Genomic DNA, 17,428 nt, shown 5'->3' with positions numbered 1-17,428 from the left:
GTGCAAGGTGTAAGTACCCCTTGGTACTCACTACAAGCCAGTCCAGCCTCCTACAACAACTGCACATTGAATGGATTTGAAAAGAGCACAGCTGACACACCTTGCCATGCTCAACACTCTTGCAAAGGATACTATAAAACTAACCCCTTCACACTCCACAATCCTTTGCATTTTCACAACATGACTCAGCAAGACAGAGTGCACAAAAAATAAAGCACCATAGAATAGGCACCCAAGTAATTTTTTGTCAATATCCCATACCACACCCTGCACACACTTTTGTCTAGTCACACCCATTTGCAACACCCCTCTTTAATAAGTCACTATCACCTGTAACAATTTCTTTATTCAACCATGACACATAGCAGAAATCCGCATTTCACTAATAAAAACTTAAGAGTCATGATGGATGAAATAATAAGAGTAGAGCCACAATTGTTCAGAGCACAAGACCAGTACACTCCTCTCAGTAGGGAAATGGAAATGTGGGATAGGATAGTAGGCAGAGTGAATGCTGTAGGCCCCACCTGGTGCACAACGTAGGATATCAGGAATAGGTGGAATGACTTCAGGGGCAAGGTCTGTTCCCTGGTCTCCAGGCACCAGATGCAGGTCAAGAAGACTGGTGGTGGCACTCCCACTCCTCCCTTACAACTCCATCCCTGGGAGGAGAAGGTCCTGGGCATCCTGCATCCGGATGGCTTTATAGGAAGACCTGGGGGAGTGAAGTCTTGTAAGTCACATCACTAAGGGCCTGCTTATGAGTTCGGCAGATGGTTTGCACCATTTGCTCAGCTTCTGATGGGGAGGTTGCCGCCATACTGGCTACCACTCCGCCGGGCCCATTAAGAGTTTCCCGGTAGGTCAGCTTGAAAGACCCCCAAAGCCGCAGGTGCCAGAAAACCACTAGTGCTGGCGGTCTTCCGCCCACCATATTACGGGTACTGCTGGATTTATGCCACACTTTGGGCGGAAATCCAGCAGGAGTCGTGCTGGCAGGAGGAAGCGCATGGATGGTTCCAGTACTGGCCCCCGCCCCGTCAGAAGGACACCGCCCATTTATTATGTGCAATAATACAGTGTGGCGGTCTCCTGATGGCAGGGCGCTTCTGGAGGTGGAGACGCCCCTTCCAGTTCCTTGCTGGATGACCTCCTCCCCGGACCAGGTAAGTTGATCGTCTGACAGGTGAGGAGGGTGGGAGGGTGTGGGGTGTTGTGTGTGGGTGTTTGTCTGCGTGTGTATATACGTATTTGTATTGGTGTGTTTATGCATGTTTGGATGGGTGTGTATATGCATGTTTGGATGGGTGTGTGTATGTGTGTTTGGATGGGTGTGTGCATGCGTGGTTGAATGTGCATATGAGTGCTGAGGTGAATGCGAGTATGGATGCATGTGAGTGAATGTGTGTATGTAAGTGTAGGTGAATGAGAGTATGCGTGGTGCGTGTGGGTGTCTGTGTGCGTGTGCATGTGTGTGGGAGGAGGTGCTGTACCTGGAGGGGGGTTTGGGGGCACTGTACCTGGAGGGGGAATGGTGGTTTTGTGCTTGCTGGGGGGGGTGGGGGAGTCATCCATCAGTGACAGGTAAGAAATTCCCTGTCCCCGGTATCCTGTCCGCCAAGTTTTTTGTGGCGGTGCTACCGCCGCAGAAACCTTGGTGGAAAGGTGGCTCCTAATACCGATGGTGGACTTCTGTGGACCACCGGGTCAGAGGTGCTCATCTCTAGCCCAGAGGGGACAATAACCATGGCGATATGAGTAGAGATGTGTAGGGCTGGCAGAAGCCAGACCGCCACACTCATAATGTGGCAGTCTTTACTGCAAGCCTGTTGGAGGTGAAACCGCCACCTTTGCCCTGGTGGTCAGGAGACCACAAGGTCATGATGACCACCTGTATCTGTAACTCCAAACATCAGCACAGTGTAACTACCGCCAATTTATGACCATGGCAGTGATATCTCCGAAAGACAGCCAATGTACCACACCAACCAGCAGGGCGGAAACAACAGTCACTGCGACGGTAGCCGCCTATAGCCAGGTGGAAGACAAAGTTCCACCCACCATACTATGACATGCAAAACTGCCACCTTTTCTGGGACAGTACCAATGCCATCAAAAGCCTGGCAGAAACAGAGCTGTGAAGTGAAGGGACTCACCACGGAAGAAACAGGGAAGAACCATACCGCCATGGAACCAGAACTGCAAGTCTTTCTGATGATCTTCTACATCATGCTCCACCACAAACACAAAAGCCAGCGAAGACGACAACGGCGAGGACAGCTGCCTAGCACACAAGGGAGGGGGGGAGGAAAATGAAGGTGACACACACACGCACAACACACAATCCATACACACACCATACACACAACCAGCTGCACAAGAAAACAATGCATCCCCGTAACTAGGCTAAATAATGCAAGGACAACAGGAATTGACTAAAGTGATTGTAATAAGATCAACATCAAAAATAATAAAGTGATGTGGCAATGCAACAGAAAAGTACAAATGTACAAAAAAGGGACACTGCCCAGACCACAGTTCACAGGGGCCACATGGCCACAGGGCAAAGTCCAAGGCTCCACTCGATCCTTGCGCCAATACGGAGAGAACACTGCAGGGGCATCAGTTGGCAAATAGGCAGGCACCTCAGGGGGAGGGGGGCACCTCAGCCAGATGCAGAAACAAGACTACTGGTTCTGGAGGGGGCAAAATTCTGTGTGCTTGGTCCTGGGGAGTGCAAGGCCACAGTCTCTCAGATGGGTGAATACCCCACTGGTTCTGGAGGAGGCAACATGCCCTGTGCTTGGTCCTGGGGAATGCAAGGCCACAGTCTCTCAGGTGGGTAAATACCCCACTGGTTCTGGAAGGGGCAACATTCCCTGTGCTTGGTCCTGGGGAGTGCAAGGTCAAAGTCTCTCAGTTGGGTGAATACCCCACTGTTTCTGGAGAGGGCAACATGCCTTGTGGTTGCTGCTGGGGAATGCAAGGCCACAGTCTCTCAGGTGGATGAATACCCCTCTGGTTCTGATGGGGGCAGGCCGCACAGCAGCCCATGGAGGCTGGATCATATGGCGTCCGCCAGCAGTGATGGCTACACTCTGGTGGTGGTGGTGGGAGGCTCCTGCTCAGCCCCTGCACCCGCCGATGGCTGCTCTGTGATGGTGGGAGTGGGAGGCTCCTGCTCAGCCCCTGCACCCTCCAATAGCTGCAATGTGGAGGTGGTAGTGGGACGCTCCTGCTCAGCCCCTGCACTCACTGATTGCTGCACAACCACAGCTGGCAGTGGGGACTCGGTGACAGCTGCTTGTGCAGGCTCCTTCCCCTTCTTGCTGGCTGGTAAAGGCTCTTTCCCCTTTTTGCTGGCTGGTGCAGGCTCCTTCACCTTCTTGCTGGCTGGTGCAGGCTCCTTCTCCTTCTTGCTGGCTGGTGCAGGCTCCTTCCCCTTCAGTATTTGTGGCCTGGAATCCTTTCCACCACGAGTAGGTGCTGATGAAACTGGGCCCATGGACTGTTTGGCTGAGATGCTTGGCTGGGGTCTTGATACCCTGGCCATATGTGCAGGACGGGGGGAGAGGAGTAGGGAAGAGGTGAATCTGGGAAATGAAAAGATTTTTAGGAACATTGGGGCAGGAAGAGGTAGCGGTAATGGGAGTGGGGGATGAGGGAGTCGTTGCTGGAGGTGTTTTCTGGATTTGGGTGCAGGTGCATGGGTTGTCTGCTGTTGTGAGGTGGATGGCTGTTGGGTGTCTGAGTGCTTGCGTTTGTGTACTCTAGGAGTGGGAGGATGGACATGGCGGGAGAGGACACAGGAGATGTGTGCATGCATGTTGTGGAGGTGTATGCCAGTGAGGTGGGTGTTCTGCTTGGCATGGTGATGATGCAGATAGTGGATGATTATGTAGTGTATGCTGGTGTGAGTGTGGACGTAACTGGGTGGGAGGTGGAGGAGGATGAGGGGAGACAGTGGAAATAGTGGATGTTGTTGTGTCTGCAAAATAATGGTGTTTGTGTGAATGCCTGTAGGATGAGGTGTGGTGTTTGTGTTTGCCTGTGACACTCTTGGGTGTTGTCCTGTGTGCATGCTCGTCTGGCTGTTCGCTTGGGATGGGTTGAGGAGAATGGAACTAGGAAGTGGTAGTTGAAGGGGGGATGGTTGAAACAGGGACAATGGCTGCAATCAGAGAGGAGGCCAGAGCCTGGATCGATCTCTGTTGGGCCACCAATCCTCTATGAATGCCCTCCAGGAATGCATTAGATTGCTGCATCTGGGCTTCCAGCCCCTGGATGGCATTCACATTCATTGATTGCTCTACAGAGATGGATCTCAGGAGGTCAATAGCCTCCTCACTCAGGGCAGCAGGGCTCACTGGGGCATGGCCTGAGGTGCCTGGGACGAAGGAGATGCCCACTGTCCTGGGTGAGCGGGCACCGGCAACTCGTTGAGGGGCTACTGGGAGGGCGATGCTGGTACAGGGGTGGCAGCTATACCTGTAGCTGGGGTGGTCACAGAGGTGTCCGCCACCACCAGGGAGCTCCCATCGGAGGAGGTATGAGAGTCTGTATTGTCCACTCCAGTCTCCGCTGTGTTGCTTACTTCGCCCTCTGTCCTACTGGTGCCCTCAGCATCGGTAGACTTTGCCTCCAGGGTCCTGTGAGATGCAGCTCCCTCCATCACCGGTACCTCTGCTCCTCCGTCAGGTGATGCTGATGCACATAAGGACAGGATGGCAAAACAAGAAAGGGGAAAGAGAGACAAAGGATACACTTGGTCAATGACTGCACCAACACCACCGTTGGCATACACAGCACCCTCACACACAGGGAACAGGCCTACGCACTATGTATTGCACTACCAGTGATAATGCTAGACACCGAGGCATGAGGAGGAGCACACACTGCCAACTGAAGCACAACTGGGACCCACGCAGCCCTGACCAGTGGTAGATGCTAACAAGCTAGGTAGGCAGTATTTCCCCTTCAGATCCTTAGCCACCAGAGGACCTATGCTGCTATGTCTGGGCTGGCCTAGGGACACCCACTGACAAACAACCACAACCCAGATACCACCCCTCCTGCCGTTTCCTCCAATGATGGCAACTATGCCCACCCCCTTGTGGCTCCTGTGATGCCCTCAAGTGCCCATCCAGCTCTGGATAGGCCGTCGGCAGTATGCTGGCCAACCAGGCCACCCCAGGTCGACGGGCACCCCTTCCTTGTTGGGAGGCCATCCCCAGCTGGTCCTTCGCGGTCTTCCTTGCCCAGCGTCTCAGGTCCTCCCACCATTTCCATAGATCCCAGGCTCCACACCTCCTTGGCGATGGAACACCATATACCCTTCTTTTGATGGGCGCTGACCTGCAGAGGCAATACAGAAAGGAGAACACCATTAGACAAACAGTCCAGCCTGTAGCACGAATGACCCACCATACCCGTTTCCATCACTATTGGCACACACATAGGCCCTCATTACAACTTTGGCGGGCGGCAGAGGCCGCCCGCCAAAGTTGCGCGTCGTGAATACCGCACCGCGGTCGGAAGACCGCAGCGGGTATTCAGAGTTTTCCCCTGGGCTGGCGGGCGACCGCCAAAAGGCCGCCCGCCAGCCCAGGGGAAAACTACCTTCCCACGAGGACGCCGGCTCGTAATCGAGCCGGCGGAGTGGGAAGGTGCGACGGGTGCAGTGAAACCCGTCGCGTATTTCACTGTCTGCAATGCAGACAGTGAAATACAAAGTGGGGCCCTCTTACGGGGGCCCCTGCAGTGCCCATGCCATTGGCATGGGCACTGCAGGGGCCCCCAGGGGCCCCACGACAAGCCATACCGCCATCCTGTTCCTGGCGGCCGAACCGCCAGGAACAGGATGGCGGTATGGCTTGTCAGAATCCCCTCGGCGGCGCAGCAAGCTGCGCCACCTTGGAGGATTCAAACGGGCCACGGGAAACTGGAGGGAGACCGCCAGTTTTCCTGTTCTGACCGCGGCGGTCAGAATGCCCTGCGGGGCACCGCCAGCCTGTCGGCGGTGCTCCCGCGTGCCGCGCCCCTGGCGGTTCTATACCGCCAGGGTCGTAATGAGGGCCATAGTCCAGCACTCAGTTTGTACCCAGACAAGAGGACATCCCTCCCCTCTTACATGATGCCTTCACACACACCTCCATACATACATGCATCGTGCCCACAGTGTACTCACCTGTTGGTCTGGAGGCCCATGCAGCAGTCCGTACTGGGGTAGGACCCCATCCACCAGTCTCTCCAATTCCTCTGAAGTGAAGGCTGGGGCCATTTTCCCAGTCACATGGGCCAGGGTAGGTTCCAGACACAGGTCACAGCAGCACATGCAGTGTAGGTCGTCTCCTATGAAAGGTCAGGAAACAATGTGGTCATGTCCGCAGCGGTGCATACTGTCACCGCCGGCGTAGATCACCATTGGCCACTGTACCCCATAGGGCCCAATATTAACCAATGAGGAATTGCACGGCTGTTCCCGACCGCCTTCCACCACAGCACACAACGTCAGTGGCATTACCTCACTTCCACCTATCACTCCACACAGGACAGGCGGACCGCATTTCGGGGTGGCAGGCCTATGGAATAATGCTGCGTCACAGGATAAATAGGCACATACTTGAAAATTACACTGTTCCATAACATGTTTACAGATTGTAGCCTACTGTTGTGGCTCCATTGTTCAGTTTGTGGCAGCCTCCTCACTCTTTTGTCCCTTAGATTCCTACCACTGCGGATGAATAGGAGATGTAGACATACCCCAGTGTACAGACCCCTGGTGGACTTGGCTACATTGGAGGACAGGCACATAATACTCACCTGTAGACTGATCAGGGCCACAATCACAGAGCTGTGTGCCCAATTGGAGCCTGACCTGATATCTGCTATCTGTCATCCCACTGGGATCCCCCCTCTTGTGCTATCAGTTCTCCATTTCCTGGCAGCTGGTTCTTTCCAAGTGACTGTGGGCTTGGCAGCAGGAATGTCACAGCCAATGTTCTCAATAGTGCTGACAAGAGTGTTGTCTGCCCTGATAAAACACATGTGCAGCTACATTGCATTCCCCCAGGTTCAGGATTTGGCCACTGTGAAGGCCGAGTTTAATGCAATGGGACATATCCCCAAAATAACTGGGGCAATTGACGGAACACATTGCATTTGTCCCCCTGCCAGAATGAACAGGTGTCCAGGAATCGTAAGAGTTTCCACTCTATGAATGTGCAGATGGTGTGCATCCAGACCAGTATATCTCCCATGTCAATGCTAAGTATCCTGGGTTGGTGCATGATGCCTTTGTCCTAAGGAATAGAAGCATCCCAATTGTGATAGCCCAACTAAAGAGGCACAGGTTGTGGCTAATAGGCGAGCCATGGGTTCCACCCAGTATATGTTGGTGTATGGCTATGGTATTGGCCATATGGGAAAGTGTGTGGCTAAGGGCCAGATGTAGCAATGTCCAAATTTTCGATTCGGAAATTCGGATGCAGAACGGTGTCTCATACACCATCTGCGAATCGATATGGGGTTGCAAAGACCCACTGCATTAATATTAATGAGGTGGGTCGCATTTTGCAACCCCATAGCGATTCCCTGCACTCACAGGGACGGTGGCCTGCTGGAGACAGCAGACCTCCATGTCTGTGACTGCTTTTTTAATAGAGCAGTTTCTTTTTTTTGTATTGCAGCCCATTTTCCTTAAAGGAAAACGAGTTGCAATACAAAAAAAATAACAAAATCATTTGGTTTCGTTTTTTTAAGAGTAGGCAGTGGTCCATTGGAAAAACAGATTCGGTGGGCGGTGTTCTGTTGACGTGGCGGTGGAGGTGAAGCAACCTCCACTTCCCCCTGAACGCCAGTATGGCTGCTGGCGGCTATCTGTCATAATGCGCCGAGCGTAAAACCGCCTGCACTGGCGGTCTTCGGCACGACAGTCCCTCGGCGGTCTCGTAAAAAGACCGCCGAGGTTGTAATGACCCCCTATGTCTGTTCAGCCTGCAAAGATCAGGGCACTTCGCTCACCCAGTATGAGTCCTAGTCTAGGCTGGGAGGATGCCACTTTGGCTATGCATCTCTGGCACTGTGCCCACTCCCTGTACCCCAGCAGATCCTGTCATTTTGCCAATATGAGGCTCTGTTGTAATATGGTGCCAAGAATATCTCATTCCTTTTGATAAGATTGAGAATGGGTACAGGCGTGGGCTACTGCTCTGTGACAGACATGCACATAGCATCATTGTCAATGTGTCTCTCTGATTCCTGACAGGTCCCTTACTCCCACAGCCCTGTTGTCACCTTCACACAGATCATATTTGTTCTGTGCAGGCTCATTGCATAACTGACATTTCCACAGTGCAGAGAGTGTTTTGTTTCCTGGGAGACCATGATATGTGACTCATTAGCTCGGTCGCATAGCAGAAAATGGACAATGCATGACTTTCTTTGTTGGATGTCATCTCTGTAGGATAGACACTTATGTCCAAAAGCATGTTCTGTGGTACAGATACATACCATAGAACCCCACCCCCTGAAGTGGCATGAGTCTGCCTTTGTTCTTGCAAATGTTTACACACTTTTGGTAGCCACCATACCAGTCCCTTCACTGTTACCCATGTGTGATGTATGCATTTGTATGAGTTTGTACTCTGGCATTTGCCTGTAGGGACTGTTGGCATAAAGTCCTTCTTACAGAGTATGAATATGTTGGTCCATTCATGCCTAAGGAGTCTACCTTTCAGAAACCACTGAAGTGTGAGGTGTCTCATAGTGGCTCTCATGTCAGTCAGGTTGCATGTCCCACAAGGTATCTGTAAGTTTGCCTAGTCATTGTAGAGCCTGAGCACAGTGGTGAGTTGTCCTGCAGATTGGGAAATGTATGTCTATAGTCGTGGCCCTGTACTCATTGGCTTGTATATGCCACACTTGGTGAGTATTGACAAAATGGGACAGGCCAAGCTTGATGTAATTGACATCTGTGTCTATCATTTGTGATGGAACTTGTGAACATGATCTCTTAATTTGTGTTTTGCATCCATGCATCCATGCAGGTCAACGCGCATCGAAAGAAAGGGGTGGACCCTGGGGGCCTACAGCCGGAGGAGCTCCCACTGCAGCAAGAGGTGAAGGACCGCTGGGCCCATAAGGTCACAGAGGTCCAGCTGAGGCTGTCCTCTCAACATGGGCAGGGTGCCTGTCGGACAATGACCCCCCCCCCAATGGCCCACATTCTGGTGTTGCCCTATTCGGAGCTTGATGGGCATTTGAGGGCAGCACAGCAGCCACAAGGGGGTGAGTACACAGCATGTTTCTACCTGTCCCATTGCCAAATGTTTGAGTGAGGCTCTGACAGCTCCCCCTGATAAATAGAGACAAGCCATTTGTTACACAGTAGATGAGAGATTGTTTGTGTTGACATGTCATATGGTGCATTCTGATGTACCTTGCCTATTGTACCAGGGACCTAGGACAGCATTGGGTGGAATCCTCAAACCACTAGTTCTGAAAGGACCACATTTGACTGTATACAGTAATCAATCGTGTACTGTTTGTTGTTGTAGTGTGTGTGTATTTTCTGTGAAACAGACCACTACTCCTCAGAGCTCCAGACCAAAGGTAAGTAGGTAATGGACCACTGCCCCCAGTTATGTGGCTGTGTAAATATGAATGTTGGCATCTACCACCCAGAAACTCATTTTCTTCAGTGTCTGATGAATTCAGGTGTCTCACTGCAGTTTGTAATGTAAAGATGTCCAACATACATGTGACAGGGCTTAAATTATACTGTGGATGCACCTATGGATCACTACTTTCCCTTGGTAAGTGGGGACTGTCCATTGGCATGATTCATGTGCCATGACTGTTGACAACATTCTTTGTGCCTACTTGTAAGCATGTGTCCCTTTATCTTCAGTATAAATATATAAGCTGCAGTTTCATGCATGGTCTACCTGTATTGATGGGATGATGTCTGTATTTCCTTATATATATATATGCATGGCAAAAGGTTTGTGGAATAGTAGATTCATAATTGGGAATATTTTTCATGTTGTGCCACATGCCGGAGTGCGTCACATTGTCTACTGGCTGATGCATTCCCTCATGCATCATAGCATGTCATTTGACATGTACAACTGCTGTAGCAATGATGGTCATGACAGGTAGACCTAGAGTTGAGAGCCACAATGTGAATATAGAGGCCCTTGCTGTGGCATCAGGTGGATATGTGCACTGTACATGTGCAATGGTTACGGGTTATGCCCTGACTGTTGGCATGCATTATAGAGTGAATTACAGTGATGTTTCAATCACATGTATTTGGATACAGGTATTCATCCACAGACATACATGTGGGCTTGCATGAGCAAAATGGGGACAGTGATGTAGCTTCCCATTGAGCAACATGTTGAGAGCCTTCTACAAGTGCTTACAGCTTCTGTGCCTCTCCTACATGCAAAGAACTAATAACCTCTACTGATGCACTCAGAGTATGTCATTGTAAGGGGTATTAGACATTAGTGGTGCTCACCCTGTGGCTTTCTATTTCATAGTGTTGTGTATTCTGGGAACATCCCTTCTGACATTTTGCACATGATGTCTACAGTATTCATTTCCATGCCACATGTGTGGCCTATCTGATCAACATCAATGACACATCCTTGACTCTTTTGGGACAGATGTCCCTTGGTGAAGTGTGGTTTGTGGAACTTCTTCCACTGTGAGATGAGTATTTCCACCCACCTTCTCCAGCCTATTGTACTTTTTGCATCAACATGGCAGAATTTTGGCGCATCCTTTCTGATTGTGTGGGACATTATGAATGTGACACATGAATGTGCACCTGTCTTTGTGTGGGATCTGTGGGGATTCAGTTGGCATTGGTCTACTATTGTGTGACAACAGGTAACTGAGGTCTGCTCCATGGAGCAAAACATTCTGGGCGATGAGGTCTCCTAGCTGTTGACTGGTTATTATAATTGCACAACTTCAGACGTGCAATTGTAGTTAACAGTCGGTAACTGTTGGCAGTACATGTGGCAGTCATGCATATGGTATGGCACATGTATGGGCCACTTAGGCAGAGTTTGTTGCTGGGGCCTACTTGACATCATGATAATTGTTGGAAATGGCCTCTTTGCAGGGTCACCCAAAACCTTTGCCTCCCTCCACTTTTCTGACAGTTTTTGCTGGTTTTAGTGCATATGCTCTTTCCCTCAAACATGGTAACATTGGTTCATACCCGATTGGCATATTTGATCTACCTGTAAGTCCCTAGGAAAGTGCACCACATGTGCCCAGGACCCGCAGATTGAATGCTACTAGTGGGCCTGCAGTACTGGTTGTGCCACTCACATAAGTAGCCCCTAAACCATCTCTCAGGTCTGCCATTGCAAGCCCTGGGTGTGCAGTTTCACTGCCACTTCGTCTTGGCATTTAAAAGTACTTTCCAAACCTTAAGCTCCCCTTTTTATACATATAAGTCACCCCTAATGTAGGCCCTAGGTAACCTATAGGGCAGGGTGTAATGTAGGTAAAAGGCAGGACATATACATGTATGTTTTATATGTCCTGGTAGTGGAATACTCCTAAATTTGTTTTCCACTACTGTGAGGCCTGCTCCTTTCATATGATAACATAAGGGCTGCCGTCATATACTGTTTGAGTGGTAGATTCTGTTCAGAAAGGGTTAGCCAGGTCATATTTAGTATGGCCAGAATGGTAATACAAATTCCTGCTTATTGGTGAAGCTGGATTTTGTATTACTATTTTTTAAAATGCCACTTTTAGAAAATGAGCCTTTCCCTGCACTTAAAATCCATCTATGCCTTACAGCCTGTCTCTAATCCACGTCTGGCTGGGCTGGTTGACAGCTCCCTTGTGCATTATACCCAGACAACAGGATACTCAGTCACACCAACACTCATTTGCATTCTGAATGGTTCTTCCTGGGCTGGAACGGTGGAGGGGCCTGAAACTTAGATTCCAAAGGCTAGTGGACTGCCCTTACACAGAGGACTGCCAAACCCCATACTGGGACCCTGACAGACAGATCTGTACTGAAAGGGAACCTTGTGCACTTCAAAACCACTCTTTGAAGTCTCCCAAACTTCTAAGATATTTTTGATTGTATAAACTGGCCCTGCCCCTACCAAACCAGACACTTCTGGACCTGAACGTGTAACCTGTCAAGAGGTGCTGCCTGGCTGCCAAAGGGCTCACCTGGACTGCTTTGCTGTGAAGGACTGCTACCTTGCTGTTGCCCTACTGCCTTGCTGGCAGTTGCCTCCTGTTTCTGAAGTCTCAGGGCCAAAAAGACTCCCTCTCTTCAAGGAAACGCCTTGTGCTCTGAAAATCGACACAAATCCTGCCAGAAACAACATACAACCTGCCCTGCATTAAGAAAATCGCAGCACCGGCCGAACCGGAACAACGCAGCCCGACTTCCCAAGTGAAGATCGATGCAGCGCCTGCATTGCGACCAGAACTTCGCCTCACAGCCCTACCAGATCGACACACAGCTGAGCTGGAATGACATAGTCCGACTTCTTGAGTGAAGAATTGATGCATTGCAACGGAACTCTGATGCATCACCTGTGACTTCGTCTTGCACACCCAAGATTTCCACGCATCTTCCACGGGGGTCAAAAGAACCCCACTTTGCAGTGAGAACCTCAGACTGTGCACCAGAAATTGACACAATGCCCCTGCAGTTTGGGGAAAAATGACGCATCGTCTGTACAGTGTTGGGAAAACCAACGCACAACTTCCTTTTTCCACACATCTCCTCCTCTGCAGGCTCAGTTCATGTAATTTTGACGCAAACCAGGTACTTTGTGCACACAAGAGAAAGCTCTTGGTTTTTTAAAGACTTAAGACTCTTCTTAAGCATTGCAAAAGTGATATTTTTAGGAAAATAACCTCTTTTTGGCATGCTACCCCATTTTCTGTCTTATGTCAGTGTGTTTGACTGTGTTCACTAGGATACTGCTAACCAGGACCCCAGTGATTATGCTCTCTCTCCTCTACATTTTGTCACTGCATACTGGTAACCCAGTATTTCACCCAAAATTGGCATAGTGGTCCCCCTTTATAAGTTCCTAGTATATGGTACCTAGGTACCCCGGGCATTGGTGTTGTAATTTAATAGCGATTAGATTAAGCATTAGCAGAAGACATCTTGTATTTAGCAACTATTGTGAACATTTGGCGGAATCCATTTTGTATTCATTACAGCCATTTTCTCTACCATGTGCTCGCCATGTGCTCTGTCCTACCTTTCTGTTAACTACTCTTGAAAATCTGTCTAGTGACAAGTTATATTTAGCATCTCCCACTTTCACACATGCCCAGTAAGATGTGCAGCTGTTAGTAATCAGTAACCAACAGTAATGTGTCAACTAGTCCTTGAAACTGTTAGCCCCTCCTACCTGTCGACTGTGCATTTCCATATGACCTTATATGTATGTAAGTCTTGCTCCTATAATTGTACCACCTTCTTTTAGCCCCTGCGTGGGTATAAAAGGACCATGCTCTCTTAGTTCAGTGTGCTACTTCAAACATTACCGAAGGGTGCTGTTAGAACTGTAGTACCACCTCATGAGGTTTAATAAACGTTGTCTTTTATTTCAGTTTCTGTGCCAACTTCTTCCTATATGGTCTGAGGACTTTGTGCAGAGAAGGGAGAACCCCTTGCTTTAGTAGGCCTTGCTGAGGCTTACTTCAACAAATTGGCGCCCGAACAGGGACTCATCAGCAACTCGGACACCCGACGGATTGGTCTCGACGAAGGATTGGGATCTCGCTGCGGATGATAAATGCCTGAGGAGACCCGAGTCTTGGCAACCACTGCGTTTTTCCCTTCTTTCGGATTTGACCATCCAGGTGGCGCCGGTCCTTGACTGAGATTGTTTTTGTTCATTCGTCATGCAGTGACCATTTGGTCGATTTTAGATCGTGGCAGTTGGAACCTGGAAACCCTGTGATTGGTAAGAGCCGTTTTACGGCACTTGCTGTGGGTTTTGATGCCTTTGTTTGGTGATGAAGTTTAGCACTACTTACTGTGGCTCTCGTGTTTTGGGTGACTAGTCAATTTGTGTCCTTTGAATTGATATATAAATTGCAATTTATATAGGCAGGTAATGAGGAGAATTTTCTCCAATTTAATTTTGATTTGAACGGCACCTTAAGTGCTACTTTGATTATAATATTGCGTATCCTGCACTATTTTTGGCATGCCTGTTTTTAGCGCACTTTGTAGGATGTGTTGCTTTTGTAATGGTACCAATTTGAGACTGGAAGAATCGCAACCAGCACCCTCAGAGGGGACGCCCAATAGAGATATGTATGTTAAACATGGTCTTTCTTCTATAATGTACAGCACATTATGGAGTAAATACACTTGTGCGGATCCTGAGTTACGTTGGCCTATGCATGGGTCATTTGATTTGCGAAAGATTGAGTATGTGGAACAATGTGTGTGTAAGCAAAGGCCTAGGCAAGATATGTTTGACTGTGTACGAATGTGGGAGAAAGAAGTGCGTGGAAGAGTAAAGCGTGAGCAAGCCTTGCTTGAGAAAGAGCAGCGGAAGAATGTATATGTGAAAGCATTGGAAATGAGAAAGAAAGAAATAAATGACTTAAAGGAGCTAGAAGAGAAAGAACGTAAATTACAGATCACTGGCCAATACACCGTTAGGCAACCTCTCTATCCTATCCTTAATAAACCACACGATGATTTTTTGTTACTAGATCGTCCTCCACCTCCGTATGTCGTTCCTTCTGCCACTCATGAGTTAGCTAAGGTCTCCAGTTCGTAGCAACAGAGGATACGAGACAGTCGCTCTATGTTGCCTGCTGACCGTGCGTCTGAGCTTAGATCTATTGCTCGTAAAACAATTCGTAGCATTGTCTCTGCTTCTGAACTTTTAGACAACATGAAAGGGTGGACGGAAAAGGAGCAGCTATATTTTACTGAGGCATTTGGCACAGAAGTTATTGAACTATATCGGAAATATTCTGATGAGTTAGAGCCCGATGATGTAGCAGCTGATCATAAGCAAATGCGTGATGGTCTTTTTGTTTTCTCCCAGGTGGCTGATGCAATTAGGCGTTTGGTGAAATTATGTGTTGTGGCAGTCCGTTTGCGAGAGGAGAAAAGGGCCGTGGACGTAGTTGCACTGACATCTCAGACAGGTGGGGTGCAATGTTCCATCTTCGGAACAGAGAAGACTATGATAGTTCATGCGAAACCAATGCGGGAGGCCGCGCCTTTGTATATTCCTCCCAAAGGATTGAGTACAAGTGATGATAAAACTTCTGTTGATGCTAAGGGTTATTTTATTTATAATTGGGTGTATACTCCTTGGAATAGGGCAGATGTAATGGCACTTAAAACAGCATTACCTGACCCGCGGAAAAATCCAGCAGCCTTTTATGAGGAAGTCGAGGGAGCAATTAGTTCTTGTACTATGACTTTGGCTGACATTGATTTATTTTTCAGATTGATATTACCGCCAGATATGTGGAGAACTGTTCATAAAGTTGATGATCGTGTAGTTTTTGGGGCGTCATGGAAAGAATTAGAACAGATGGACTGGGATAGGGAACCTGCGATTCTAGATCTTCCCGCAGCCGTATTAATTAAGTTAAAAATGATTATTCCCCCTAAAAAGATAGATTGGACTGTTTTAGCGTCTTGTAAGCAAAAGGCAGATGAATCGGCCTCTGATTTCTTTATACGCTTTGAAGAAGCATTTCATGATTTTAGCGGCCAGTTATTGTCAGATGATACGGGCAGACATTTGTTTGTCGATAAATATGTCGCAAATCTGTTACCAGGAATAGCTAGTGGTCTAAAAGCTAGTGAAAGTTCATGGACTACCTCTACTCCGGTTTCTCTTTTGACTATGGCTCAGTATTATGAACGTCAGGAATTAGAAGCAAAAGGTAGCGAGGATAAAAAGATTAAAGAATTAAACAAGGTTATTTTGCCTCAAGCTTATGGTCTGCCTTTTAGAGGTAGTGATAGAGGTGTACGTGGATCTTATGGTTCTTCTTACACTCGTTCGAATTTGTCTGTTGATTAGTGTGCGTATTGTAAGAAATGTGGGCATTGGGCTGCCGATTGTCCAGCACTACGTGTTCAGCAATGTTCACGTGGTCGGGGACAAATGAGAAATCGCTCAGGATATTCAGTGCCTAGAAGAAGCACGAATGATCATGCTAGGGTTGATGGTAATGTACGATGGCAGGATGGGTTTAACACTTTTGATAAACGCAACCAATACCAGATGTCTAACTATGTGCAGCCTGATTTCCAAGATTCTGCTTATGCATAGGATTGCCTAGGATGGGGTAAGGAATCAGTTGAAGTTCCATTAGATCAGAGGGGTCCCTATGTTAAAGCACATGTTTTGGGTTCTACTGATCAGTTTCTGGTTGATACAGGAGCTACTCGTAGCGCCTTGTCTAAACAATTGATTCCAAGGGCTCCCCTGTCTGGCTTAACCATTACATTGATAGGTTTCGATGGAACACCTTCCCCTAGCCCATTGTCACAACCACCTGCATTCCATGTTGGTAAATTTACTGCTCCATGTCCATTTTTGCTTTCTCCTAATACACCAGACAATATTGTGGGTCTTGATATGCTCAAGTATTTCAGGGCTACAATACGATGCTCTCCTGAAGGGGTGTGTGTTATTTGAAATGATAATCATCCTGTGATGGAAAGAGTTTGTCTTGTTAAAGAAGATATTGCATTAGCTTCTGTTGGAAAATGGGTTATTGGTAAGGGCAGGTAGGTACCTACACTTAGCAATAGGCCACTCACCTCCACTAAGGTCCAGTTAGGTCTCAGTAAATTAACCCCAGCTCAACCCTTGGTAGCTTGGCAATGAGCGTCAAGGCTTAACTTAGGAGACAGAGTGTAAAGCTTTCAAATATCACAAAACAGTAATTAAATAAAACACAGGAAACAGTGTAAAAATCCAAAACCAATTTATAAAAATAGATTATATTTTTATCTTTAAAATGTCACCAAAACGAATAAAATCAGATAAGGGGAACCGGATATATGAATTTTTAAAGAATTATTATTTTTTTAGCGCCTAGAAACAAAAAGCGCCAATCGGGTCATCTGGTTGCACCTCGACCGGGGCAAAGTCAAAGTTTCACGCCGACCGCGATGGAGCCCTGCTCAGCTACAGGCCGCGGGAGGCCTTGGTTAAAAGTTTACCTTCACACTTAGGGGGTCATTACGACCTTGGCGGGCCGCCCGCCAGTTGTCTGGGGTTGCAGGACGTGGGGGTGTTGCTGGTTGCTCCAAATGTCCTTCTCTACCTTTGAAGACCAGTTTGGCAGCCCTCCCCCTTCCTGCCTCACCATCTGCTGAGGGGAGATTCCTTCCCACAGGCACATTCCTTTGTGTGAA

Source organism: Pleurodeles waltl, chromosome 2_1 (assembly GCF_031143425.1).
Source record: "Pleurodeles waltl isolate 20211129_DDA chromosome 2_1, aPleWal1.hap1.20221129, whole genome shotgun sequence".
Classification (NCBI taxonomy): Eukaryota; Metazoa; Chordata; class Amphibia; order Caudata; family Salamandridae; genus Pleurodeles; species Pleurodeles waltl.
This window is presented reverse-complemented; position numbering follows the sequence as displayed.